The following is a 27,134-nucleotide window of genomic DNA, read 5'->3' on the forward strand; positions in this document are numbered from 1 at the left end:
TAAAAAAGGGCTATGGTTACTATCAGTAACTATCAACTATAATATCAGTTCACTAAGTAATATGCCTTTTTTCCTTTTTTTTTTATCAGAGTGCGTTTATTAAGCACAAAAAAGGTCAATACAAATGTGCAATTGACAAACAGAAACAAGAGTTCACAAAAAATAACAACCATTACAGTGTATGGGGTAGATACATTCGTAGCAGTAGTACATAGGGTAAGTAATCCAAAATAACCTAATTAGCATGTATAGGCAAGGCACAGTCTCTTTTTGCAATCATAAGACACAGTAGAAGGAGCGACAAGCATAACCTTAGGTCTCTAATCTGAGTATCAAAGGAAGGAGAAAAGAAGAGAGGAGAGGAGGGGTAGGAGAGGGGGAGGGGGGGGGAGGAATCAGGGAAAGGGGAGCGAAAACAGGAAGGGAGAAAAGAGAAAACATTCACAAGAGGCAACAACGAGATCAGAAAAAATCCATGTTTCCAGGAATCTATCCAAGCCATCCATATCTTGTCAAATTTCCTGGGACAATTACAGCTAGCATAGGTGAGTTTATACAAGGGTAACACTGTGTCAATGGCAGCTCACCAGGATTCTATAGTAGGAGGCAGGAGCAACTTCCATTTGAGAAGTATTTCTCTTTGGGAGTAAAAGGATGCAAAAAAAAAAAAAAAACGGGTTAGTACTGTGGCTAAGCTCTGCACCATCTAGCACCCCCAAGAATAGAATCCTCAGATCCATGGGTAGAGACAACTCATATGTACTGTTAATAGCCTGCAGGACTGAATCCCAAAAGGCCCTAAGCTTAGGGCAGGTCCAAACCATGTGATAGAAAGTGCCTTTATCCCTTTGGCATCTAGTACACAAGGGACTAATCATGGCATAGATACCAGCTAATCAAACAGGGGTATAATAAGCTCTGTGCAGAAATGTTACCTGGATAAATCTATCTTCAGCCGAGATCATAACGGTGACATAATTACAGATATAAATATCCCAGTCTTGCTCAGTCAAATAAGAAATGTCTGTCTGCCATTTAAAGAGCAATTGAATCAGTTTAACTGGTTGAGCCACGGAGAGGCTAAGGTAGATAGATGACAAGGGCCTACCCAGAAACCTAGATGTCCAGAGACACTCCAGGGGATCAGATTCAATGGTAAGGGCTTCAGGGAACTGTGCAGATATCACGTGTCTAAGTTGCAGATAGCGGAAAAAGATTGTTAGGTAAAATAAATTCAGCTTGAAGACCTGCAAAACTCCTCAGCTTGCTATTAGAAATAACATGTTTGAGTCCTACCATTCCCTGAATCGCCTAAAGTTGGCAGTCAGGTAGCAACGCTAAATGCGGCAGAGTGAATATGGGGGAAGACCGTATTGGGCTGATGGTATTGCGCCCTTGCCTGGTGCCAGACTGTAATGGTAGTTCGCATAGGACAGGTAAGCACAGAATGCCCCTTTAGTCCTTGGAAGACCGGATTGCATAGGGCCTCCAGTGTTCCGTCAGGATTATCCCTCGGTTGAGAGAACCACCACCGGACCATGACCGAGGCTGCCAACCAATAGTAGAGACGAAAGTCTGGAAGTGACAGGCCCCTTGGGAAAGTGATAAATTCAATGTGGATTTAGTCAATCGGGAGCTTTGCCAGCCCAGATAAAAAAAACAATATCATCTAATTTGTTAAAAAAACATTTTGTTATGTAGACAGGTGTATTTGTAAATAGGTATACAAACTTGGGTAAATACATTTTCACTAGGTTAATCCTGCTTATAGGGATCAAAGCAGAGGGAACAAATTAAGGTCCACATAAGAGTGGAGGGTATTAGTGACACGAATCCACAAATATTTTAATTCAGTGACCCACTGTAGTGGAGTATTAGTGGCAAGCAAGTAGACCAAAAGCCAAGGGGAAATTGATTTGTTCAATTGATCCTATACCAGAAAAGTCACCAAACATATTTATCAGCTAAAGTGCTGCCTGCAAGGAAGAACCAGGATCATTCAAAAATAAAAGGGTGTTGTCTGCAACAGAAAATTTACAGTTGTAGATTGTGAAGGGGCTACAATTTCTTGACGTGTTTAGCAGGTATGCTTCCTCAGGAGAGGGGTGTTCTGGATAATACAAAATGAAAAGAAACCATAGCCAAATTACAAACCTCAATATACTGTATGTAAATAACAAAGTGTTCTATATGCTAGACAGAGGTGGCTCTAGGCTTTGTGAGGCCTTAGGCAAAACTCAGACATGAGGCCCCTCTCATGCCCAGAATGGGAAAAATAATTCAAGCGATAAAAATGGCTGCAGAAAGATATGCATGGATCTAGCACACAGGCGATCAGCACCACTTCCAGGGCACCCTCCTTATCTATCAGACACATGCAGCCAATATAACATCTGGGACCCAGCAAGGTGACAACCCCTCCAGGAATTTCCTTGTGCCTTGAGAGATTTGGGGAGGGGGTGTCACTGAGTCGCCTGGCACCGACATTCGTGAAAGATTAGGCAAATTAGGCAGCCGAGAGCATGAGGACTTAGGCGACCACCTAATTTGACAAATTAAAGAGCCACCTCTGATGCTAGATAGTGACATTTGCAAACTGGGGCATCTCATCAAGATATATATTGGGCATCTACATATGTTCTCTCAGCCATAATCAAATAATCGGTATCTCAAATATACTAAATGTATTAAAAGTATTAAAAATATATCTTAGGGACAAACGCCTCTTTAATAAGACTTCCTAAATGTAGCAATGTAGTTTACCAAAAAAGATGCTAAAAATTTTGCTTACAGAAACCTTTTCTTTTGCGAAATGCGGGTGATAGATGTAGTCAAGAACCGGAGAGAAGAGAGAGCAGACAAAAAAAGCAAAGGATCGCCAAAGGCTAGTTATATCAAATATACCATGAGCATATATTATACATACCCTCAACTAGCCTTAATTGTGGACCAAGTGTTATAGCTTGTATACACTGTGTGACAGAGGAAAGGGGATTGCATGTATGATACAACTGTGCCATCTAGTTTAAGTTAGGGAATGTTTTGATCTTAGAAACTGATGCAGAAAAGGATATGCCCATGTAGGAATGGCTACACAAACTTTCAAAATACAAGGCCAGTAGCATAAGCTGGAATAGTGCTCCATAACCACAAGGACTTTGGCAGAGGGGGCTTCACAAGACCGATGACACTAACACATGATTTCCTGCAATCGCAGTAGAGATTAGAGCCCTTTCGGTTACAGAAATTGTGAACTATAACCCAAGCTAAGTCGTTTTTAGTGTATCCCATTCTCTGTGCTCATTTACTAGGAAGGTTAGGTAGTTTGTGCATGTGTGGTATGTATATCTGTAATACTTTTTATGTCTTGTATTGTTTTTCTACAGTTGTAGGTCATTTGTGTGTGCACAGCATTTTTGTTTAGTAAAAGCGCAATAATTGTCATGGTCAGGGGGCAGGCTCAGAGGCCAGTAGCTATAGCAGTAGAGAGACTCCCACTGACCAGTTGGATAGCAGCAGCAGGTAACCCAGGGGGATCACATGGACTTCTCCGTGGTGTGGAATCTAAGCACTAACCTGTGTTCGCTAGAGCGCCTGAGGGTGTAGATGGGTTTTTCTGCGTGTTAGTACCAGGTTGGGGTCCATAGGATCGCCCCACCAGGAGGTGAGCAAGCTGGGGTAGCAAATATAGCAGAATCTGCTGCAACAATAATTGCATTTATTAAGCCAAAAAAAATGACTTTTTCACTGCAAGCTGCCTTTATTTTGCTCAGCAACAGCTGGGGAGCCAGTGTGTATCATGAGGCCACAATGTAGTGCACTGGGAACAAGATTAGAGATTTTTTGGATACATTCTGGTGTCACTTTGACTTTGGATAGAAGTAATGGGTGCATAAAAATTGGTCTTTGGGTGTTGGGGGCGCCTTCCCACCGTAACCCTATAGAGCAGGGATATGCAATTCGCGTACCTCCAGCTGTTGCAAAACTACAAGTCCCATCATGCCTCTGCCTCTGGGTGTCATGCTTGTGGCTGTCAGTCTTTCTACGCCTCATGGGACTTGTAGTTCTGCAACAGCTAGCCATTAATTGCATATCCATGCTATAGAGGTACTCTTGATGAAAGCAAGAATTGGCCTTGCTGTAAAAAATTGCAATGATATGCACCTGTCAAACAGGTACAGAAAAATTACTCTTTGGGTGTCGGGGGCACCTTCCCACTGTAACCCTATAGAGGTACTCTTGATGAAAGCAAGAATTGGCCTTGCTGTAAAAATTGCAATGATATGCACCTGTCAAACAGGTGCTGAAAAATTGGTCTTTGGGTGTTAATTGTGCCCATAAAACCTATACCAAAAGCAAAAACCTATACCAAAAGCAAAAACCAACCTGGTGCACTTTAATTTGAGTACTCACACTACACAGACACACTCCATGGATATACTATAATATACTGCAATATAATGCACCAAATGTACAGTGACACACAGAACTATATGGCGTTAAACTGGCGGTAATTCATGCAAAATGATATGGCATTAAACTGGCAGTAACGCACACAGAACTATATGGCGTTAAACTGGCAGTAACGCACGCAAAACTATATAGCATTAAACTGGCAGTAACGCACGCAAAATAATATGGCGTTAAACTGGCAGTAATGCACACAGAACTATATGGCATTTAACTGGCAGTGACGCACACAGAAGTAAATGGCGTTAAACTGGCAGTAATGCAATCAAATAGACGGTGTTCAACCATCACCGCACTGATGCTATCTGAACTGTCCTTACGCTAGCTATACACTAATGTAAAGATTACTGACACGGTCTCAATACACTACACTGAAACTATTTGAGCTGTCACTACTCCACACTAATGCATGTATGAATGACATGGTCTCACTCTATTACAGTGAAACTATCTGAGTTATCCCTACTCTAGCTGCACACTATGCAAAGCTGAATGATGGTCCTCTTCACTAAACTCACACTATCCCTAGATTGACACTAAACTAATATTCTACACTGAATGGAAGCAAAATAGCACAGTATAGCACACTAACTGACTAATAGCACCGAAACAGAGCCCTGTTCTATCTCTCTCAAAAATCACACTGAAAATGGCTGCCATTGAAAGAATACTTTTATACTGTGGGGCGGGAATGAGCCATGATTGGATAAAGTCATGATGACAGTGTCCAATCAGGGCTTGCAATGCACTGTTCAGTGCCTCAAAGCATTGTGGTCAGTTCGTGGGGGGGAACAAATGGTTGAATGACTCGTTTGTTCGGCTGTTGGTCGAGGGACCAAACAACGAAAGTTCGGCCCGAACCGTCCGCCCATCCCTAAATATATTAGCTGTTTTGTATTTGAGTGTTGGTGTGACTCATTATCTCTAGCAGGTATTAAGGCTGACTTGACTTCTGCTCAGGGATTTACAGGTTCATACTCCAAGGGATGGCACAAGATTTATTTATGGGACTCTTCCTTAAGGAATAGAAATACCTACATTTTTAGGATTTGTGCATATATATATATATATATATATATATATATATATATATATATATATGTTGTTACATTACTCTGTTCATTGTTGTTGTATCCAATTCTTCTTAGGGGTGGGGGTGGTGCCTTATTCTCATGATTAGCAGTTTCTCAGTGTAGCACTAGACAGTGAGTCTCCGTACTATAGCTGCTGTATATTAGTACAGAGAATGCTGGAGTAAAGGCATGTAAACTATCATATTGCATGCTGACTATGGAAAAAGCAAGTTCACAAGGGACACTAGTTCTGTTGACCCCTGTTACAACCAGGGATTTTCTCACTTTGGAGGGATTTCCTCTCTCTTCCTGTTGTGACTATGAGATAGGAAGTAAAGGAAAATCTTCCCAATGGGACATTGGTGGAAAAATATAAGCTGGCAGGGGTTATAACCCTCCCTTACTCCACCCAAAATAAAGAAAAAAACATTTTGGCTGTAATTCCACTTGAAGGTTTCTTACACCCATCACCTTCAGGCTACAAAGGCAAAATGCTAATAAAAATAATTATTGCTCCCAATGCTCCCAGTTCATTACCCACTTAATTAAATTCCTAGGTGAATAACACAACAAAGCTTGCAAAGAACATCACAGGTGAGCTAAACGTAATCCCATAATGACCGATAATATAAGTAAAAGGAAAGGTGGGGTTTGCTTTAAAAGAACAATTAAGCACGTTTAAAGTTGTATAAGAAGATTTGAGGTCACATAGGAAAATGCATTTTAGAATAATAAATAGAAGCATTTATTTGTCACATATCTGGAACTATTAAAATTGAATATGGAAATATATTTTATAGCTTTCGTCTGTTTAAACAAATTTATCATGTGTCCTTTGTGCTGTGTTCCTGCCCTGTTTCTATGTACAGTACCATTGAATCAGATTGTGTTGGTAATTTTTTGTGCTATTTGTCTACATTGTACTTGTTTGGTGTCTCACCCTCTTCTCAACTGGTATAGAATTGGGCAGGCTTGTAAACTGGCTCTACACAATTTACTAGCTATTTAAATTAATATACACAAAAATATCACACTGCTGCATTCACATGAGACTGGAAAACATTCCTTATGGAATTTTAAAGATATGCAGACAGCATTACTGGGACTTTTTAGGTACATAATACTGTTACATTTTAGATTAACATATGCTTTTAGTCATATATAAGCATACAATTATCATAAAAGCAATCAGACTATTATTATTATTATTATGCTGATAAATATACTTTATCCTCTGATTTAATCTCACATATTGTACTTGTATAATCACACATTTTCCTAGCCAATTTATGCAATTTTTTCAAGTTTTCAATTATAATGGTGAATGGATTAAGGCAAAAAAACATCAGCAATTGATATTGAAACTATTTTACAATCAAATCTGTTGATAGTAAGGTGCCCAGAGCCATTAAATCCAAACAAAACTCTCTTAACCACTTGCCTCCCAAGCCAATTCTGAAACGTCTCTGCTACGTGAAAAAAAAAATCATATTTTTTTTGCTAGAAAATTACTCAGAACCCCAAAACATTATATATATTTTTTGAAGCAGAAGATAAATTGCTGGTCGTTGTAACTTTTTATCTCACATGGTATTTGAACAGTGTCATGCATTAAAAAACACTAAAGCTAGCCCAATTTTTTTGCATAATGTGAAAGATGATGTTACAGTGCCTTGCGAAAATATTCGGCCCCCTTGAACTTTTCAACCTTTTGCCACATTTCAGGCTTCAAACATAAAGATATAACATTTTTATTTTTTGTGAAGAATCACCAGCAAGTGGGACACAATTGTGAAGTGGACGAAATCGATTGATTTTTGAAACTTTTTTAACTAATAAAAAAATGAAAAGTGGGGCGTGCAAAATTATTCGGCCCCCTTGCGTAAATACTTTGTAGAGCCACCTTTTGCTGCGATTACAGCTGCAAGTCGCTTGGGGTATGTCTCTATCAGTTTTGCACATCGAGAGACTGAAATTCTTGCCCATTCTTCCTTGCAAAACAGCTCGTGCTCAGTGAGGTTGGATGGAGAGCGTTTGTGAACAGCAGTTTTCAGCTCTTTCCACAGATTCTCGATTGGATTCAGGTCTGGACTTTGACTTGGCCATTCTAACACCTGGATACGTTTATTTGTGAACCATTCCTTTGTAGATTTTGCTGTATGTTTGGAATCATTGTCTTGTTGGAAGATAAATCTCCGTCCCAGTTTCAGGTCTTTTGCAGACTCCAACAGGTTTTCATCCAGAATGGTCCTGTAATTGGCTGCATCCATCTTCCCCTCAATTTTAACCATCTTCACTGTCCCTGCTGAAGAAAAGCAGGCCCAAACCATGATGCTGCCACCACCATGTTTGACAGTGGGGATGGTGTGTTGAGGGTGATGAGCTGTGTGGCTTTTACGCCAAACATATCGTTTTGCATTGTGGGCAAAAAGTTGGATTTTGGTTTCATCTGACCAGAGCACCTTTTTCCACATGTTTGGTGTGTCTCCCAGGTGGCTTGTGGCAAACTTTAGACAAGACTTTTTATGGATATCTTTGAGAAATGGCTTTCTTCTTGCCACTCTTCCATAAAGGCCAGATTTGTGCAGTGTACGACTGATTGTTGTCCTATGGACAGACTCTCCCACCTCAGCTGTAGTTCTCTGCAGTTCATCCAGAGTGATCATGGGCCTCTTGGCTGAATCTCTGATCAGTCTTCTCCTTGTCTGAGCTGAAAGTTTAGAGGGACAGCCAGGTCTTGGTAGATTTGCAGTGGTCTGATACGCCTTCCATTTCAAAATGATCGCTTGCACAGTGCTCCTTGGGATGTTTAAAGCTTGGGAAATCTTTTTGTATCCAAATCCGGCTTTAAACTTCTCCACAACAGTATTACGGACCTGCCTGGTGTGTTCCTTGGTCTTCATGATGCTCTCTGCGCTTTCAACAGAACCCTGAGACTATCACAGAGCAGGTGCATTTATACAGAGACTTGATTACACACAGGTGGATTCTATTTATCACCATCAGTCATTTAGGACAACATTGGATCATTCAGAGATCCTCGCTGAACTTCTGGAGTGAGTTTGTTGCACTGAAAGTAAAGGGGCCGAATAATTTTGCACACACCACTTTTCAGTTTTTTATTTGCTAAAAAAGTTTAAAATATCCAATAGATTTCGTTCCACTTCACAATTGTGTCCCACTTGTTGGTGATTCTTCACAAAAAATTAAAATGTTATATCTTTATGTTTGAAGCCTGAAATGTGGCAAAAGGTTGAAAAGTTCAAAGGGGCCGAATACTTTCGCAAGGCACTGTATGTGGAGCAAATAGATACCTAACATGTCATGCTTTAAAATTGCACACACTTGTGGAATGGCACCAAATTTCGGTACTTAAAAATCCCCATAGGTGACGCTTTCATTTTTTTTACAGGTTACCTGCTTAGAGTTACAGAGAAGGTCTAGTGCTAGAATTATTGCTCCTGCTCTAACATTCACGGTAATACTTCATATGTGTGGTTGAATACCGTTTACATATGTGGGTGTGCCCTATGTATGCATTCACTTCTGCATTCACTTCTTTTTTTTAATTGTTTTTTTTTTTCTTTTTCTATTTTCTTTCTACTTTTTTTTTTTTTTTGATCGCTTTTATTCCTATTACAAGGACTGTAATAGGAATAGGGCATGACAGGTCCTCTTTACGACAATATCTGGGGCCTATAAGCCCCCAGATCTCACCTCTAGGCTAGAAAGCCCTAAATAAGAAAAAACGATCTTAGCTTCCAAGCCAAGGCAACGGCATTTTTTGCAAATGCAGAGGCCGGGCATGAGGTCATGGCCTGCAAGATTCTCTATGATAAACTTATGGTGCTGTCAGATTCCTTCTCGGGCTCGCCAATCGCACAGGCGGTGGGGGATGTCCTCTCCCGTCGCCTGTAAGAACAGTCAAACGGCTGAACAGCTGCTATGATTATTCTTATGGTGCAGGGAATCGCCGTCAGAAAAAAAAGATATCTGAATGATGCCTGTAACTGCAGGCATCATTCAAATATCACCACTCAAAGTCTGCAATGTTATATGACGTTGCTTCAGGAAGAAGTGGTTAATCAAACAATCAACTATTTTATTCCATAGGCTGTTAGCATTAGTAAATTGATAGAAAGATATATTATATTTCCTTGTTTAACCTCTTGCCGACCAGCCACTGCAGTAATACTGCGGAAGCTGGCTCGGCTGCGCGAATCGCTATAGGACATTTTTAAACATTGTTTATTCGTTACGTTCTGTAGCAGAAAGTAAAAAGTATTTTTTTTTTTTTTTCAAAATTGTCAGTCTTTTTTTGTTTATAGGTTAAAAAAAAGAAAACACAGATGTGATCAAATACCTCCAAAAGAAAGCTCTATTTGTGGGGGAAAAGAAGGACATCAATTTTATTTGGATACAGTGTTGCACAACCCCGCAATTGTCAGCTAAAATAACACAGTGCCGTATCGCAGAAAATGGCCTAGTCAGGAAATTGGAAATTGGTATATCCTTCCGGTCCTTAAGTGGTTAAAACATTTTTTACATTACGTTTCTGGCCTAGGCCAAAGTTATATCAACTTACATTTAAAATCAGAGTAAAAGATAAACGCAGGCACATCCAATCTCTGCCAAGACCAGGAGTAAAAAGTTACCTGGCTCCTCCTGACGAGTTGCGTCACAGATCACATGACTTTCTCTAAAATTAACTTCCAGATCCAAAGATCCTAAAAGGATCTATATGTGCATGTCTTACCTAAGCATGCCAACCTGTCTGCATGCCTGAGCAAAGAGCAAAGGGCAGATGGATCCCAGGAAGTAAACGCTCTATGTGTCCTTTGCCCATACTCAAGATGGTCATGGCTAGAAATGCAAGGGGGGTGTTTTTTAACCACTTCCCGACCAGCGCACGACGATGTACGTCGACAGCATGGCACGGGCAGGCATATTGGCGTACATGTACGTCCAATATTCGTTGCCGCCATGCCATCGGGAGCGCGCCGCCGGCGGCGCGCTCCCGCGCTGGTCGGGACCCCCGTGAGTCCGGTCGCGGGACCCGCGGACTCGATCGCCGCGGGCATCCCCGCGATCGTCTCACGGAGCGGCCGAATGGAGGAAATGCTGTATAAACAACATTTTCCCATTCTGCCTAGCAACTAGTGACGCTGATCTCTGCTCCATGTGATTGGAGCAGAGATCAGTGTACACTAAATGAAAGCCCAACCCCCCCACAGTTAGTAACACACCCCTAGGAACACTTAACCCCTACACTGCCACCCACTGGTTAACCCTTTCACTGCCAGTGTCATTTACACAGGAATCACTGCATTTATATAGCAGTGATTACTGTATAAATGACAATGGTCCCAAAAATGTGTCAAAAATGTCCGATGGGTCCCCGACAATGTCGCAGTCACAATAAAAATCGCAGATCGCCGCCATTACTAGTAAAAAAAAAATAATAAAAAATTATTAATAAAAATGCTATAAAACTATCCCTATTTTGTAAACGCTATAACTTTTGCGCAAACCAATCAATAATCGCTTATTGCGATTTTTTTACCAAAAATATGTAGAAGAATACGTATCGGCCTAAATTGAGGGAAAAAAATGTTTTTTTATATATTTTTGGGGGATATTTATTATAACAAAAAGTAAAAAATAATGCGTTTTTTTCAAAATTGTCGCTCTATTTTTGTTTATAGCGCAAAAAATAAAAACCGCAGGGGTGATCAAATACCACCAAAAGAAAGCTCTATTTGTGGGAAAAAAAGGACGTCAATTTTGTTTGGGAGCCACGTCGCACGACCGCGCAATTGTCAGTTAAAGCGACGCAGTGCCGAATCGCAAAAAGTGGTCTGGTCTTTGACCAGCAAATTGGTCCGGTCTAAAAGTGGTTAAAGTGATTTCTCAACAAAATAAAGCATGGAGACATGGGGGTTGATTTACTAATACTGGAGACTGGACAAAATATCGTCCAGTTGGGTATGGTAGCCAATCAGCTTCTAACTTCCATTTCTTCCATTAAGCTTTGACAAAAAAAAACTGAAAGCTGATTGGTTTCTTTGCAGTGCTGCACCAAATTTTTCACTCTCCAGTTTTAGTAAATCAACCCCATAGATAGTTTGCTTTGAATATTAAAAATTAATAGATTTACAGGACATTGGCTATATTTATAAGCACTAGTTAAAAAACAAAACAAAAACATTTATCTGATGTTGCCTGTTTATAAAAAGGCAGTATATTTTAAATACCTTTCATGTTCACTGCATGCTGATTAGACTTTAAAAAAAAAAAAAAAAAACTTGCCAAGCTGAGATCATAAATGGTTCAGTTTTGTAATCAAAATGCAATGACTCCCTGTGTCCATTTATGATACTGTGTTTTAAAGTCTGGTCCAGCTGTAAAAGGTTATTAAAAATACATTTTTTTCTTTACATTTTGTTATTTAAAAAATGTATCACCCTCTAAGGCCCCTTCCACATGGGGCAAACTCTGCCAGGGGTCCGCCTACCCAGCGGGAAATCTGTCTGCTTATCCCTCCTGAGCAGGCAAATGACTGGTCCATGTCTGCTCTACTTATGCAGATTGGGCACAGAAAGAGCCCGCTCTCCTCTATGTGCTGTCAGGTGTAAATTGTCTACCTGTCTATTTACACCTGACTGCCATCCGATTCGATTCAATCCGATCTGCTAGTCCAGTGTTTCTGAACTCCAGTCCTCAGGGCTCTCCAACAGGTCATATTTTCAGGATTTCCATTATTTTGCACAGGTGATTTGATCAGTTTCACTGCCTTAGTAATTACCACAGCTGTTTCAGCTGAGGGAAAACCTGAGAACATGACCTGTTGGGGCGCCTTGAGGAGTGGAGCTGAAAAACGCTGTGCTAGACGGATGGGACACAGTGTCCAGGATATTAAAGAAAAATGTAAAAAACTAAAATAGAGAAGCTATTACCGTGAGACAGATATGTAATAGCTCAGAAAAGAAAAGTTTAATTTTATTTTTGGAAAAACTTAATGTAGGCACTTTTCATTTCAAGAAGTATATCATTTCTCTTTTATATAAAAGCTTCATTTTCTGTCAGTGAATGTCTATACAAATCTTATTCTTATTTCTTCATGCCATGCCTATATATTTTCTCATCACTGTGAATCTAAAATTAATCCAGCTGTCAAACTCCAAATTTTGCAAGACCTTCACTGACATTTTCTTAGCTGCTAAATCATGTAGTGTCGTATTGTAGACCCCACTGGATATTTCACAATATAGGTTTGCTATTTCTTTTGCATTCTTACAACTTTTATCATATAATAAGCTATAGTGCATGCTCTCTGATAAATTCTCTTCTTTTGTGATGCCTGTAACCCATTGGTGCTCAACCTGTGGCCCTCCAGGTGTTGCCGAATTACAATTCCCATCATTACTCTGGCTTTGGGAGTCATGCTTGTAACTATCAGTGTAATGTACCTTGGATGTGAGCCTGACGTGCGGAGGGAGACCTCCCGTACCATCCCGGCTCGGAGACCACTGGAGTGGGGACAGTGGTGGTAAGAGAATGGTGAGGTAATGGTGCCTGTTTAGTCCTCACTGCTTGGAGCTGTATAACTGAGTGGATGCCGGATGCCGGATGCCGAACAGCAGATATGGAGATCAGCGGATGCAGGCCAGCAAATGTAGTGGATGCAGGTCACCAGATGAAGGATTGTGGAGCAGTGGATGCAGGTTTGCAGGGATGTGGATGCAGGTCAGCAGATGCAGGCTTGCAGAGCAGCAGATGCAGGTTTGCAGAGCAGTGGATGCAGGTCAGCAGATGCAGGCTTGCAGACAGAAATGGAGTCAGACTAGCCAGGTCATACACATCAGGGTGAACAGCATAAGCAGCAGGCAGAGCATAGTCAGAGTCCAGGCTGGGTCCTGGCAACAGGCAATCAGGCAGAAGATTAAGCAGGGTCAAACAAGCCAAGGTCAGGATTGGAGACAGAGGCAAGTTCAGGAAGCCGGGTCAAACAAAGGAGCAGGATACTGGCACAGAATCAGGAACACAGGTAACAAGCAGATCAAATCGCAATGGGCGGCACTCTGGGAGCATCTTTTATAGACTGTTGGGCGCCAACGCGTGGCTAATGCGTGCGCATGCGCACATTCGTGCACGAAGTCCGCAATGCGTGTGTGCGAAGTCCGCAATTTGCGTGTGCGCGCATCTGTGTGCGAAGTTCGCAATTCGCTTGTGTGTGCATAATCAGCCTTGCAATGCCTCATGGGATTTGTTGTAGTTCCGCAACAGCTAGCGGGGCCATAGGTTAAGCACCCAAAAACCAAAATCACTGTACTTACTGCAGTTAGTGTTAGAGATTAGTTTAGGAGTTAGGCTAGTGTTATGGATTACAGGGTTTGATTTAAAGAGATTGTAAATTCTCATGGTTTTTCACCTTAATGCATTCTATGCATTAAGATGAAAAACCTTCTTTGCTGCAGCTGCCCCCAGACCACCCTTTTCCCTTCCTGAGCCCATCTGTTTCAGCGATGAGCTCAAGCCCAATGGCTCCAGCCGCTGTCTCTGTTCTCATTGGATTGCTTGATAGCTGTCAATCAAATCCAATGACACAGAAGCGGGTGGCTTGGAAAGCGAGTCTCTGTGGGGACACCCAGTGAAGGTGAGGAGCCAAAAGCGCCAACAGGGCACCCCAGAAAAAGAGGATCAAAACCCTTGCACAGAGCAAGTAAGTATAACATGCTTGTTATTTTTATATAAAAAAGATCGAACCTTTACAACCCCCATAACTGTTATGGTTAAGGTTTGGTATTGATGTGAGGCATTAAATGTAAGACATGTGGAGGAGTGAGTTTTTTTAACCTTTTTTGTCTAAGTATAAAACTATGTTTAATTGATGCCTGTTTAAGCACTTACAGTACTTACCCCTCTATGTCTTTAAATAGTGAAGTGGTGGACACCTATTTATGAACAGCACTGCAGAAATCACTACCTTGGGGTCACTGGGCCTGTTAATGGCTGTGAATCAAACAGCTCACCAAAGACTTCACAGACACTATGTACCTGATCTGAGTAGCACTGTACCATGTGATTGCTGTGATGACCAGTCACAGCTATCACCAATGTAAAATGTGTAGTGTTTACTTTAGTAAGCCTGTCCCTTCCTCTTACAATGAGGAGAGGGGTGGAAGGAGGGACAATGAATTAATGAATCATTCATTTATTGGATTCTGTTCCACAGCAGTTGTGGGTTGTTTTTAACTATTTCACCCCCTTCCTCTACTGTATGTCTAATCTTCATGCTGGCTCCCTTATCCTGCACATCTGTAAATTCACCCCTTCATCCCTATGGTAATCCTAAACCATTACATTCCAAAAATACACACAAATTTACTTCCTTGAATCCTGTGACATGCATTCACTATGCCCCTGTAATTAGACACTGCTGTGTCACACATTTTACAGAGCCTGCCATCTGAACTACAGAGGTGCTAAGAGAAAAAGTTTCAGGAGGCAAGTTCAGTAGAGTAATCACAGTTTGCAGGCAACAAGGTACCATGCCATCAATAATCCTTAGAAAATGGAAAGTAGACAGCAGTGGGGAATTTTGAGGCCCTTCAACATCTTCTTTTCCAATGTCCTAAGGCACCTTACCCCTCCCCCCACCCCCTCAATGGTTACCACTCTCAAAGCTTGGAAAATGGGGCTGGCGTGTGAGGATTTTCCATGCAATACTATATCCCTTAGTACTCCGTTGTGCAATCCACTCCTGTCTCGCTACTATACATTGCCGGACCTGCAGGCCTGGGGCAAATATAAAGTCACACTTGTTTGCCATGTTGTGGCCAATTGCTCCCTGTGGCTCATCACCTCTCTCTCTACTGGTTATAATGTACCTAGCTCTTATTTTTTTTAGATACAGTTGTCCCATGCTTTCAATAGGCAATTCCCTCACAGTTCCTTAAGGCTGCTATAAATTGATTTGGAACGACCTACTCCAGACTGAATGCTCTGAGAAACTACCTCTGTGCTGTAAAACCATTTCCTCTTGGTCCACCCCCCCCCCCCCCCATCTCTCTACCCTCCGGGTTGCGGGATATTCCAGACCTAGATGATGAGGACAATTGGGACCTCCTTTCCGTCATTTGGTCTCCTTAAGAGACAGATTTATCCAATTTAAAATTGTTCACAGAGCTTACTTTATCCCATATAGACTTCATAGAATGGACTCCATGGCCTCACTTCTGGAGATTTTTTACATATCTTTTTGGGATTGCCCAATGATAACCAGCTGCTGGGGGGGGGGGGGGGTGATCTCTGTTGTTAATAACATTGCAAATACCTCTCTTGTTCCCACTATGAGTGTCTGTTTACTGGGGTTGGTGGAGAAGTTGGTCCCCACTGTGGCAGAAATGACCAGTCATAAGGCTATTACTATGTCATGGAAAAAAGCTACTCCTTTGTCCCTTACTTTTTGGAAACATTTGGTCAATGTTAATCTATCCCTGTATAAAGATGGTAATAGGGGTTGCCGGAAGGAATATGATAAATTGTGGTCAAAATGGCTGTCTGACCCCTCTACAGCCTCCATTGTTTGATATATCCTAATGTCTTCTGTCAGTCTCTTGTTCTTTCTGTGTATTGCTCATAATTGAGGTGCAGTCTTTTTTCTGGAGACATCCTTCTACCATGAGCTTTGTCAGCAAACATTGATATTACTTTTCTCGAACATGAGCCACACCTTTGTAACCTTGTTATACTGGTAACCATTTGCCTGGGCTCCAAGACGTATGTTCCCTTTCCCTTCCCAGATTGTTCTTATTTGTGTTTTTGTTTTTGTCTTTGGTCGTTTTTGTGTATTGTACACTTGTAATATGCTAATAAAAAGATATTCAAATAAAACAGCAGAAGGGAGGCAGCAAAGCATGCAGGGAACCAGGACGTTATGAAAAGGGATGGCCAGACAGATAGAACTCACAACATGAGAGGAGATTTTTCAAGTAAGCTTATATAGGATTGTCAAAAATAATTGCCTGCATTGCTATTACAATACTGATGTTTTAAATAAAGGAAAGTGTATGTTGTGACCACAGATCTCCTTTAACCACTTCAATACAGGTCACTTATACACCTTCCTGCCCAGATCAATTTTCAGCTTCCAGAGCTGTCACACTTTGAATGACAATTGCGCGGTCATGCTACACTGTTCCCAAACTAAACATTTTTTTCATTTTGTTCACAAATATAGCTTTCTTTTGGTGGTATTTGATCACCTCTGGGATTTTAATTTTCTGCTAAACAAAAAAAAAGTCTGAATATTTTGAAAAAAAGTTTTTTTGTTTCTGTTCTGTTACAAAACTTTGTAAATAAGTAAGTTTTCTCCTTCACTGATGGGCACTGAGGGGGCTGCACTGATGGGCACTGATAAGGTGGCACTGATGGGCACCGATGAGGTGGCACTGATGAGGTGGCACTGATTGGCACTGATGATGGGCACTAATATGCGGCACTGATGAGGTGGTACTGATATGCAGCACTGATAGACACTGATGGACACTGATAGGTGGCATGGGTGGGCGCTGATAGGTGGCATGGATGGGCACTGATAGGTGGCACTGATGTACACAAATGGATGGTACTGATGGGCATCACCAACTGGCAGGCATTATTGTTTGGCACTGATTGGCATCCATTGTGGGCACTGATTGGCATCCCTGGTGGCCATGGGTGGCATACTTGGTGGTGAATAGTGGTGGGCATCCCTGGTGGTGTCCCTGGTGGTCCAGTGTGGGCATCCTTGGGGGGGCTGCACTGATAATCAAACAGCACATACCTCCCCTGTCAGAGAAGCAGCCGATCGGCTCTCCTCTACTTGAGTCTGACAGACGCGAGTGAGGAAAAGCCGATCAACGGCTCTTCCTGTTTACACTGTGATCAGCCATAATTGGAGACGGCTGATCACCTGGTAAAGAGCTCTGTCAGAGACTCTTTACCTAGATCAGAGTTGCTGACACACCGCAAAAATGATCGCCGCAGTGGCTTGATATCCTGGCTATAGCAACCACTTTGGTTAAGTATTAGTTTCAAGTTATTTATCAATTTTAGGTTAGGTTAAGGGTTAAGTTTAAAAGAGAGGGAAAGAGTTAAGCCACCAAAAATGTAAACTAACCGCAAATTTAACCTCTTCCCACCGGCTGTCAAATGATGGCTGGGCGGCACAGCTCCCATTCTGGGAGGATGTCATATGACGGCCCTCAAAATCGACTGCTCTTGCGCTCCCCCGGCCCCAGCCAATTGCAGGCCGTGCCATCTTGCTAGGACACGGCGCGACCCTGATCTGTGTAAAGAGCTGCGGCCGCATGTTTATCCATGTGATCGGCTGTGTCCAATCACAGCCGGTCACATGTAAACACGGAGATGCCGGATGCTCCTCGCCTCACACTGACAGAGTGTGGAGAGGAGAACCGATCGGTGGCATCTCTTCACAGAGGAGATCTAGGGATGTAATCAGGACACTGATCATCAGTGCCCTTATTACAGTTAAGTGCCAAACAGTGCCAGCAATGGCAGCAATGCCACTGCCAGCAATTAGTGCCCACAATTGGCACCAATCTGTACCTATAAATGCTCATCGCTGCTGCCCATCAATGCCACCCATCAATGCCCATCAGTGGCAAATAAGGACAGAAAAAAGAATTACTCCTGCGCTAGTGAAGGCATTGATAATATGAAGTGGTAGTGCAATTTAAAACAATAGAACTTGAAAAAATGATCGTATGTGTCCCGCTGCCTAGACTGACCAGGGGTGGTCTGAAGAAGACTGTGTAGGAAGAGTGGATGGAAGGCGCCTTCCATCCACTCTTTCCACACTGCCCATCAGTGCTGCCTATCCATTCCCACCAGTGCCACCTATCTGTGTTCACCAGTGCCGCCTATCAGTGCTCTTCAGCAGACATGTGCAGAGTAAAATATTTTGTTTCGGAATTTCGTTTTCGTCCGAAAAATTAATTTATTTAGTTACTCCCAAAATTCATTTTTATTTATTTCGTTTTTCGTTCAAAAATTGCATTTGTGCGAAAATCCACATGAATTACGGTCGAATCTGTCTTTGAAGGCTTATGGTGTCTGTCGAATGTATAAAGAAGATTCGACGGAGCTAGTATATAGCATACTTCGTGTGAACTTTAGAACTCTATTAAAGTCTATGGGACTCCAACGTTCAAAATCTAAAGTGCTAATTTTAAAGGCTAATATGCAAGTTACTGTCCTAAAAAGTGTTTGGTGACCTGGGTCCTGCCCCAGGGGACATGTATCAATGTAAAAAAAAAGTTTTAAAAACTGACGTTTTTTCGGGAGCAGTGATTTTAATAATTATTAAAGTGAAGCAATAAAAGTGTAATATTCCTTTAAATTTCGTACCTGGGGGTGTCTATAGTATGCCTGTGAAGGGGCGCATGTTTCTGGTGCTTAGAACTGTCCCTACACAAAGTTTCATTTATGCAGGAAAAAAAGTCGTTTAAAATCACTTGCAGCTATTATGAATTGTCGGCTCCATAATACAGAGAACACTTATTGAAAGTCATTGATAAAAAAAAAAAAATAATAAAAAAAAAGCGTGGGGGTCCCCCAAATTCAATTACCAGGCCCTTCAGATCTGGTATAGATATTAAGGGGAACCCTGCATCAAATTTAAAAAATAAACCTGGGTCATTCTGTTGGAACCACCTGCCAGCTTTTGTGGGTAGTTCAATCCCTTCCCACCACTTTTGATTTATTATTGGCTCATCAATGTGCTAGACTACATGTGTTTCCTTAAGTTGCTTAAAAAAAAATGTTAATAGGCCAAGTAATGCCACGTACACACGTAGCGGACTATCCGGCGGACTTAGTCTGGTGGACTTCCCCACGGACTGTCCGCCGGACTTTCCGAACGAGCTACTTGCCCACATAGGGCACTTTTTCAGTGGACTAATACGGCGTACTAAGTCCGCCGGACTATCCGCCGTACTTTTGAAATGAACGGACTCGCCCACACACACGGAGAAAAGTCCGCTCATTTTGAGCGCGTCTCCAGGTAGCCGGGGCCAGCGAAGGAGGCGTCGCTGGCCCCGTCACCTAGTATGGACTTAAAGGGGAACCCCAACGCCGAAAAAATCGGCGCGGGGGTCCCCCCCAGGTCCACATCAGACCCTTGTCCGAGCACGCTACCCGGCCGGCCAGGAAAAGGGGGGACGAGCGAGCACCCCCCTCCTGAGCCGTACTAGGCCACGTGCCCTCAACATAGGGGGTGCCTTGGGGAAGGGGGGGCCGCGCTTTTCCGCCGAAATGCGAGTCCGGCGGTAAGATTGGAGTGCAAAACTACTTGAGTTTGCCGGACTTTTCCACCGGATTGTTTGATCGTGTGTACGCGGCATTAGAGAGCGTGAATGATACTAAGATGAACCTGAGGACTGCTGTACCCTTAATAAAAGCCAAGTCAAGCCCCACATTTTGTGTAAGATATCTTTGCAGGTATGGTAGAGAACACACGCTCACCAAAAACATAATCTAAAGAAGTGGTTACTTGGAGTAAAAAATATCTGAAAGCAGAACTACACTGCATCTGACTATCACAAAGCAAAAAAGCTATTTGAGTAATTTCTCATCCTCCCCCATCCACCCATGGCCCCATGCTTTATTTTGCTGAGGAATTACTTTGAAAAACACCCCCCTAACATTTCTGGTCATGGCCAACTTGAGTAACGGCAGATGATTTATGTAGAATTGATTCCCTGGAATTCATCTGCCCTTAGCTCAGGAGAAAATTCTCCTCCTCTTCATAAGACTCTTGGTATGACATAATTTGCATAGGCAAGAAACCAGAAAATAACAGAAAAACTGTAAAAACAAAACAAAAGTATAAAACAAGTAAATATGATGTACTTTCCTATCTATTTACTAATGCCAGCAGCATGGGGATTAAAAATAGTCAATATTGATTGAGAAAGTGAAGTTCCACTTTAATGAATCGCAGGAGATCTCTTGTTAGTACAGCCAAAGTAACTACTTGAAATTGAAAGATGAGTACCATTGGTATACTTCACAGCCAGCTTGAAAACAAAGAATATTACCACAATCATTTTCAAAGAAATAAAACAATGATTCTTTTTGTTCTCTATTTTAAAAACACTTTCAATAAGGTAGGGAATTGTGGAACCTTCTCTCTCCACGAAAACAATAACATTCTCTCTTCTTCAACTGATTATGCTGTCATAGATGTAGCGCCCTCCTACTTTAGGCAGTTAGGTCAGTTTAGTTTTGGCTCCTTCTGTAATCAAGGGAGCAGAGATTGTTTGGCCTGATGTATTCAGGGTTTCACAGGCTGGTAGTTGAATTGCTTCCCCCTGCCTCTAGAAGAAGCTTCTAGAGTCTAGCCAATCCCTGGGAAGGTATACCCAGATGGTGCTAGGAAGCTGATAAATAGCCTGGAGCCCTGAAGAGATTGTCTTTCCCCAGTAAAAAAGTTTCCAGGTTTAGGAAGGCTGTTGCCCCTGAAGCAGCCCATGAACTGGGTTGCTGTTCCGTGAAGTTTCAGTGGGGCAGGGCCCTGGAGGTGACTTGGAACTTACTGCAGGACTTCTCCAAAGATGTCTAGTCTAGAAGATGACTGTCCCCCTCACTGAAATGTGTCCGGAGGAAGCTGGAAGGTATGCAGCTGTTCTGGGAACTCGGGAGTAAAGACCCTGCCAAAGAGACTTGCCCTTTGACTTCAGCTGAGAGAAGGTATACTTGTTATTATTCACATTTACTTCAGAAGAAGATTGTCCTCTAACTGTCCTTTGCTTATTGTTTTGAAACACCCCATTCTGTAATTCCTCTCCTATCCCAAGTTTTCCAAGCAATAAAAAAACAACAACCCCCTGACTGAGCCAGAGAGCCGTAGTGCATGGGCTGTTGCTTGGGTGACTGAGGGATTCAGCGCTGTTTTTGAAAGAACCAGTTAATATTTGTGGCCCCTGCATGGGTAGCGCAAGGGATAACTGCATGGGTAGTTACATGGATAACTTCATAACTTCTGTGATTCTCCAAAAAGCAGGGGAAAAAGGAAAACGTGAAAATACCTTCAACTTGTAATTAGATGCCTGAAAATAAACTGAAGAGACATTTCAACAATACCAATGGTTATGCAAAAGAATTTCCAACTTGTAAGTAACATTGAGACCCCTTTCACACCAGGGTGTTTTGCAGGCGCTATAGCGTTACAAATAGCGCCTGCAATCCACCCTAAAAAAGCTGCACCATTGTTTGCAGTGTGAAAACCCGAGGGCTTTCACAATACAGCGGTGCGCTGGCAGGACGTCAGGGAAAAGTCCTGCCAGCAGCTTCTTTGGAGCAGTGAAGGAGCGGTGTGTTTACTGCTCCTCCACCGCTGCTCCCCATTGAAATCAATGGGGCAGCGCTGTAATACCGCCGGAAAAACGCAGCTATTGCGGAGTATTGCCAGAGGTTTTAACCCTTTCTTGGCTGCTAGCGGGGGTAAAAGCGCCCCGCTAGCAGTCGAAATCCACCGCAAATACGGCAGTAAAACGCAGCTAAAAATAGCTGCGTTTTACCGCCCACTCTATGGGCGGTGTGGTGTGAAAGGGGTCTAAGTCTTGCCTAATATAAACGTCCCCCATGTTCCAAACTCTCCTGCCACTTATGTTCCCTTTGCCAGCCTTTTATGATGACCGGATGATTTTATAGTCAGTGTCTTTATTTTATCAATTTATAAAGCAGTACCCTGGGTTCATACATAATGCTTTGCTTTGGGTTCTAGGTTCATACATAGTGCTTGAAAGTAGTTTAATAAGACATCACATTTGGTTCAAATTTGCTGAATATTTAGAAATAACTAGTTGTTCATATAATTTTATTATGCTGTCCTTAATTAAAGATATATTAATGTCTGGGATAGAATCAGGAAAGGACAAGAACCAATGATGAAAGCACTGTGATTGGTTGAATCAGGGGGATGTCCCAGTATAGTTTTTTTTATTTTCTCCATTATAAAAGTTACAGTGACTAAATGCACTAAATCAATACACAAATACAGGTTTTCTAAGATTGGTTCTTAATGATCTCTTCGAAGAAGGATTTAATATTGAATCAACTGTTTGCCAGCCAGGAGTTTTCTTCAAAATTCTACCTTTAACAAAGGTATTTTATTTTATATTTTTTCTCCAGTCTCATCTATGAATTGTTCTTTGGTAATTTATTTGTAGCTACAGGGATTCTTTTCTGTGTGTTGATAATAAAGCAGTTATTAAAGGGGATAACTATGAGCTTTTAATCTTTGCATTTTTGCTTTTATTTTGCATTAATTGTGTGTAGCACATCTGTTTTATTAATCCCCCATCTCATTTAGACAAGTAAGGATGTGAAACATTCATTTCTAGATGCTATTATTTGTTAAGATTTGTTAAAATTTCTATAAAGTAAATGTGGAAATGTATTTCAGGTAAAGAATTAAGAAAAACCCAAGATGACTTGAGGGTCATAACGCAACCAATTTGAATTGACTTGAACCTGATTCTAGCTACTCTTTTCCCTTTCTTCCTTTGCCGTTAAAATTGTTAGTTGCTCTTTTGTTTGTACTGACAAATAGGGACAAATTCTGTACTTTTTGTCCACTTTCAAAATATTTTAATTAAAAGGCAATATACTAAAAGGAAATTTAAGAAACGTGTGATATTGCTCATACAAATAGCATCTTCTTTTACGTAGACGGTGACGCTTGTTTTGCTAGCTTTTGTGCCTATCACTTTTTCTTCTTTTTTTTTTGAAAGGGGCCGTAGTCCACATTAAAATGCCTAACTAAAAGCTACCAAAGGACTAAATAGGTTTACCACCATAGAAAACAATTTACAGTCATACATTTGTTTTGTTTTTTTATTATTTCTTTAAAAGCCTGACTATACTTCTAGTCAAATTTTTTCACTGAGAGTTCAGAGGAGGCACCTAGAGGTGAGCATTCCCGCGAGCCTACACAAAATAGAACCACTATTACACAAATCTACTTTTTGGAAGTAAAGGCCAGTGCTGGTCTAACTCCTGCATTTTATGGGCAATGTAAATGTCCATTAGTAAGGTATGTGGTGCAACTTTTTAAGCAAGGGGACAATTCACACTTTCAAGGGGCTAGATTGTGCCCAGTAGGAGTAGAAACTGTCCCAGCAACAATAGAAATAAACAATATCTCAGGCTTGGTGGTCAGTGGGAGTAAGTAAGTTATAGCCAGTAGGTGGTCAGTAGGTGGAAGAATAGTGCCCCCTCTGGCATCAGTGGGAGGAATTGTGTCCCCTCGGTGGTGTCAGTGGGAGGATCAGTGCCTCAGATCAGTGGGATCAATAGTTTCCCAAGGTAAGCAAAGGGACGCATCTGGCCCACGGTTTGGAGACCACTGCTCTAGAGAAAAGCTGCATGTGGGCTAATGGAACTGCCTGCTATATACTCATTGGGGGTTATTTACTAAAGGAAAATCCACTTTGCACTGCAAGTGTACTTGGACGTAAAGTCACTGTAGATCCGAAGGGGACATACAAGGAAAATAAAAAACAGCATTTTAGCTTGCACATGATTAGATGATAAAATCAGCTTCTCCTCCTTTCAGATCTACCCCTTAGATTTAGAGCAACTGCACTTGCAAGTGCACTTCAAGTGCACTTGCAGTACAAATTTGATTTGCCTTTTCGTAAATAACCCCCATGGTGTCAGTTTCTGTGCTTTGACGTAAGAAAAGGTTTGCTTTAAAACAAACTTTTAGTCAGTTTCAAATTTTTTTTTAAAGATATAGATGTGAATTCACGCCACCCAACCTAAATAATATTTTAGTTTTTATTTACATAGTAGTAATTATTTTCATTATATATATATATGTATGCCTTGCAGCTTGCTTAGTAATGCTGCACAATGTTTTTTGTACTATAGTACTCTTCGATGTCTATGCAAGCCTGCCCAGAATGAATAAAAACAATGATGGGTTAAAAAAATGGATTTTACCTCGGCGGTCATTGAGCATAGATTATAATTTCCTTTTTCTGTTATCCAATCAGTATGTCAATAAATTGTTTTATACTATAAAAGAATGAAGGTATGCCACAGCACGCAAAAAAATTGTAGTTACAATCAATGTTATTGCCAGGTAAATAGCACCTCTCAATTTATACAGATCAATAAAATACATGTTTAGTTATTTTAAAGTAATAGTAGTTATTCAATGTATCTATTTAGTGCGTTTAAACTGAAGCTATTACATTTAGTTTTATTTATTAAGGATTTAATTCTTTCACCAAGGATGTATTACATATGTAACGGCTGTACAACGTTAGGTAGCTGTGATCTAGCAGTGATCTAGTATTCTAGCAATCAAACAGTTAAAACAACCTCACAGATATTGAAAATTAATTAAATTTCACCTATGGCTTCTACGCTAAGGCTCTGTTCACACTTGTCATGAGACTTTGGACACATGATAAGCCATAGCCCATTGATTACAATGTCATCTGTTTCAATCTATGCAACATAAAGCTACAGTGACTTTGAAAAGGTTCCTGCACTATTTTGATGCGACTTGAGTACTTGAGAGTGTAAAATCACATCAAAGTCACACTCCAAAGTCGTAGTGGACATCTATTGGGCAGCTATGTGTGGATGTAAATATCTTCAGTACCATATTTTAATTATTGAGTTAATGCACTTTCATAATATATATAGTATTTAAAGCAAACTGTAAGGCCAGGTTCACACATATGTGAATTGGATGTTTCTCCACATCCAATTCGCATAGCAGGAGATTGTGACTGGCTTTTATGGAGCCGGCTCACACATCTCTGCATCGGCTGCGGTGCAAATTGCACAGGAGTACTGTGCGTCTTTTGGTCCATTTCAGGTCCCATTTTAGCCCAATTTCGAGCTGAAATCAGACCTGAAATGGTGAATGGAGAAGCATTAGACTCCTGCCTTGAGCCACTCCATGTTCCAGTGTGAACCCAGCCTCATGTGCATTTAAAAAAAAAATAGCAAGATGGTTCTGACACCTAATATGTAAAATGGAAAACAGTGCCTGACAGTGAGACTCAGTTCACACTGCTATGACAGAAAAGTCATTTGACTTTGCCTGCGACTTTTCCATGTGACTTTCTTCCTGCGTGGATGCAATTTAGGAGCACGTACATGGGCTGAAATTGCACACAAGTCAGACCAAAGCATTGCATAGGGAAACATTGAATTTGGGATGTCATGCGACTTGGGGTCTCACAAGTTGGATCCCATGTCGCAGCAGTGTGAACCCAGCCTGAAAGGGTTAAAGACAAATATTTACAGATTTATATTAAGAAACCTTTAGTTAAAGTGATTGTAGATTTAGACATACTTTGAATTAAGGTCTAGATATCTCTTTGAAGGGAAAGCAGTGGTATGACCACCAGATCTCAGAGGTTCACACAGCAAGACCTTTACATTGAAATGTATGATATCTGAATTTGGGTTTGTTTCTCAGACAGAAAGGGAAGGAAATTGTGGTTTTCCCTGTATATTTGTTTGGTATCTGATAAGTAGAAATATATTTGTGTAAATTTCCAAAACCAGATCAGTTTACCATTAAGACATCATATACTCAAGATAAATGTTTTATATCAAAAAGATGAGAAAAATGAAATAAAGCATTTATGTGTGTTGTCATACTACTCAAGGAAGTAAGATAATGAAGGAGCTACACTTCACGCAGACGAGATGCATTCCAAGATTAGCAGAACTTAGACCGGGGAAGGGATGGCAGCTCTGTATGCCCATCAGGCTCAACTACATTGTCTGCGTAAATGTCCAGGAGCCAGCTTATCTGTTAGGCAGGGAGGCCTGCATCACAAAACTATAGAAACAGGATTCCAAAGAACAGCCATAGCTGTTAAATTAACTCTGTGCATTGGGGTGCGATTACAGGCGGTCCCCAGGTTACAAACAAGATAGGGTCTGTATGTTTGTTCTTAAGTTGAATCTGTTTGTAAGTCAGAACAGGTACATTTTTTTTAAGTGTAGCGCCAGCCAAAAAAAAACATTTTTAAGCTATTTGGATAGCATAGGGAAGGGTTATCATCCCTGTAACATTTGCTGTCTGTGCCCCTATGCAGAAGATCTCTCCTCACTTTCTGTCCCTATGACAATTGGATTTTGAACATATGGGGTTTTTGTGGAAACAAGCCTTGGTTATAAAGCATCAGTGGAGACACCTTTTTCCCATAGTGACCCTTACAAGAGAGAATTTCCCTTATTAGGGGTAGATTTCCTCTCGCTTCCTGTTGTCTCCCTTAGTTTTTAAGTAGGAGTCGCTTGTAAGTCGGATGTTTGTAAGTAGGGGACTGCCTGTATAAATGAATGATGCCACGACACACTTATGTGATGTATTGTATGTTTCTGTACATTGCTGTGAGGCATGAATGCTCCCCAATACTTTGCACATCCTTTGTTTTGATGCATTTGCAATGTATTTAGCTAATTAAACGTTTGGTTGAGCTTTAACCCTTTCACTACCAGAACCTTTTTTGCTTTTTTTCTCATACATGTTAAAATGCACAGGCTTAA

The 27,134-nt window shown here is 41.3% G+C and overlaps 1 protein-coding gene across 1 annotated transcript in view; it reads left to right on the forward strand.

The window, feature by feature from the left end:
* Positions 1 to 415: 415 nt before the first annotated feature.
* The window catches only part of LOC143928044 (flavin-containing monooxygenase 5-like), an 89,232-nt gene continuing 62,513 nt past the window's right edge, over positions 416 to 27,134 (forward strand). The window contains exon 1 of the mRNA XM_077452642.1: positions 416 to 545. The gene's annotated coding sequence lies outside the window, so the exon portion shown is untranslated. The remainder of the gene's footprint in view (positions 546 to 27,134) is intronic.

This window comes from Lithobates pipiens, unplaced genomic scaffold (assembly GCF_037356315.1).
Source record: "Lithobates pipiens isolate NorthernLeopardFrog02 unplaced genomic scaffold, aLitPip1_a1.2 Scaffold_23, whole genome shotgun sequence".
Lineage (NCBI taxonomy): Eukaryota > Metazoa > Chordata > Amphibia > Anura > Ranidae > Lithobates > Lithobates pipiens.